Source organism: Lupinus angustifolius, chromosome LG14 (assembly GCF_001865875.1).
Source record: "Lupinus angustifolius cultivar Tanjil chromosome LG14, LupAngTanjil_v1.0, whole genome shotgun sequence".
NCBI lineage: Eukaryota > Viridiplantae > Streptophyta > Magnoliopsida > Fabales > Fabaceae > Lupinus > Lupinus angustifolius.
The window spans coordinates 13,140,731-13,144,441 of NC_032022.1; positions in this window are offsets into that span (position 1 = coordinate 13,140,731).

Here is a 3,711-nt window from a genome sequence, read left to right on the forward strand (position 1 = left end):
TCCAACTTGTTCCAAGCCATGGTTTAAGGCTAAAAACAACTAGAAATACATACATTCTCATTTTTACAAAACACTTCCTAAAGGTTCCTTTGATTTCATCATCATCCCCTTTGGCTAAAACAACCAAATACATGTAATAAAACATTATAACAACTTCATGAACACGAGTTGTTCATGGTTTCAACAAAATATTTTCATAAGTTCAAGAACATCACCATTTTCGGTTTTGAGGAGAAAATGAGTTAGAAAGCGTTTTAGAAAATTTCAACGGTTGAATATGTTCTTGACATACTCATGAACAACATATTTAAATCTCATCAACATCCATTGATTGAATGTTCAGACATCAAGGATTGAAGATGGAAAGGCAAATGAGAAATGAGAGGAAAAGATGAAGAGATGATTTACCTTCTCTTTGAAAATGAAAGAGTGTGAGAGTGAAGTGTGAGGGTTTAAGGAGAAAAGGGAAATCAGATTTCCCTCTAGGCAATCATCAAAAAATCTCATAGGGTGGCTAATGATGATCTCATAAGATTGAGTGATATGAGGTTTGCTTTATGGAAAAGCAAATTTCACATCCCAACGTGAAATGACCACATCACGGACACGTGCGATAAACATGCCGAGTATTATCGGCCAATACTCGATCGGGTATTATAAATCGCCTGATTCTAATATCTGATTAGAATTTCGAATTTCGGCATTCCGAGTGAAAAATATTTAGAAAGTAGGTATGGGTGTACTCAGGGTCTATATTGACTCGAAATGCCATTACGAAGCCAACGGCGCAATTGGAATTCGATTCCAAGTTACGGAACTCAAAAACCACTTTTTGAGCCGTATCGGGTGAGATTCGGCCCTGACAGCGGTCCGAAACCGACTGTCTCCGAAAATCATGAAAATTTACCACCAAATTTGAAATAGAATTACAAGACTAAAACACAACTAGAGTTTCATCTAATTCTTTACCTAAAATTCCCATAAATTCATTTTCGAAAATATAATTAATAACAATATTAATAAAATCTTATAATTCAAAATCGTAAAATTTGCGGTGTTACAAATAACATTCAAACAATTAATTGATTAGGCACTATGTTAAGCGATTAAGTGCAGAAGAAATAGTTTTGATCATATCGGCATCGCTTCTTACCGCATGCGCTGTTGTATAGCTAAAAGAGAATAAATGAGAGATATGTATTCAACATCGCTTTTTTGTTCATGCGTTGTTGTATTCAATGAAAGCAATAGCACTTTTTTGAGAATGCATTGTTAAATGCAACATAATCAACTACACATTGTTAAAAAAAACGTTGTTGTATGGGTAAAACAACAGCGCAATCATACTAAAGCACTATCGAAGACCATTATTCATAATCCTACAAATTAAAGTTACGCACACAATAGAAAATACGCTAATGCATACAGAAACATAACATAACAACAAAATAAATGCATACAGAAACACCAAATGACAACTATATAAACACAACTGAATTTATATATTGAACATTAATTACAATGTTTACATAAACATATATTACATAGACCAAATCATATATATTACATTGAACATTAATTGAATTCCCTAAGCTATAATATGTGGAAAACTAATCTACTAAACTAAGTACAAACTTTGACCATTGTTCTCTAATGTGGTTGACTTGGTCATCTGTATATGATTTGCCAACAAACTTGATTTCATTAGTTGGTCACTGCTTAATGATCTCATTCATGAATTTTAGCACGTAATAGTCGCAATCTACCTGGTTTGTTTGGCAATGGATCTACAATTAAAATGAAGTAAACATATAAGCATAATATTAGTTGGTCATTACACATATAATTGTTTGAGATGATTTGTGTCAATACCTTTATACGAGTCCACTTGATTTTGTTGGGATTTGGTAACTTGTTTCTACTACGATTATTCAATTTATAAACTTTCACAACACTAAACAATAGAAAATGTACTTAATTAATAAACAATTAGGAAAGTGAAAGTGTAACTAAAAGTTTAAATGAGTAATTCACTTACTTATAAACCATATCTTTCTTAGTGGCATAGTTGTTTATATCACCACATGTCAATGAGTCAAAGTAGTATATTTCTTCATAGACCCGATTGATGATAACCAAAACCCAATGTTGCTTAATAAAACATATGTACATGTTTAGGAAATGTTAAGCATAACAAACATACTAAAGAAAGAAATATAAAAGACAATTAAAAAATGCGAATTACAAAATGCTCACCCGATATTAAAAGGTGCAAGAAATAAATATGCATATTCTCATTTTTTTCGTGCAACATCAAAGCGGTAAGGTGTGGGGATATGAACATCACATTTTTCTTATTTACCTTAATAAAATTTTCTTAGTTAAGAAAATATAATTTACCTCATATATATACATAAAACACTTGCACCTATACAATCACGTTCATATACATCCTGGACTTCAGTCATGCCAACGTATTCATCAACATTATCCCCGTAGACTTCTTGGAGCTCACATCAACATTATCCATCAGCTGAGTACAATAGTTGTTAGTCTTCTTGGAGCTCACATCCCTAGTAAATGCTTTGAGCTCATATCCCACGAAGATGGCTTAGACTTTTGGGTGCTATTGGGGGTGGAATGTACATTTTCCGGAAATATTCAATAAAACATATCAATTATAGATCAATATATATAATATGAGTGAGCATAAGGTAAAAATCATATCTTAGGAGAAATTACTTGAACAAAGTCTACTGGCCAAGCCACAAAAGTGTCTATAGCCCCTCCAACTGTGAAGATATCTTCATCGAGAGGAATTAGCAGCAATGCATCATCAACTGCAATATCAATCGAGACATTCACATTATGGCGTGAGATACGTGCATTATGCAGCATAACATCGACCGACTTGTGCACTTTCCCAACACCTACTACTCGGCTAGTTAGGATATCCAGGAAAAGTTTGCAAGAACTGATTCCCGGTATGTAAGTTAAAACATATATATAGTTAACGACTAAATTAAAATAAGTTAACTAAATTACATCAAGAATAGGAATCAGAATAAGAATGTTGTAAGGTGCAGGTGTAGTCCAACTGTCATTAACAGTTGAAGGAACAATGACTGCATTACTAGCTAGTCGTTGCCACTCAGCTTCCTTTGCTTTCATTGATTGCTCAAATTCGTTGAACCGTTGCATGATGCCATCTAGTTGATTTTGAACCTGACTCATTTGGGCTTTCGTTGCACACTTTGGATGGGGTACAAATGTTCGCTGGCTAAACCCAAATCCTGCACCTCGGATACAATCAGGGTAGATAGGCAATCCTAGTGCCGTGTCAAGTATTATGCGACTATCCGGGTTTGCCTCCTTTTCTTTTAGGACAACCTGACAAATCAAGAAAAAAAAATGTTAATTAAACACATTTTGATAAATAAAGTATGGAAATTAAGTATAATTAAAAAAATTGAGCACTTACAACACGCTTTGCCGCTTCTTGAACTTCCTCATTGTCGATGACACAATCTTTATTCTTATGGACATCCACCCATTGAACATCGAGTTTTACTCCATGTGGAGTCATAGGTGTATCGCTTTTGTTCTCCAACTAACAAAACATAACCAATAATAATGTAATTAGATATATATGCATACAAAACATAACCAATAATGTACAATTAACAATACTTACAATTCTTTCCTCGATTC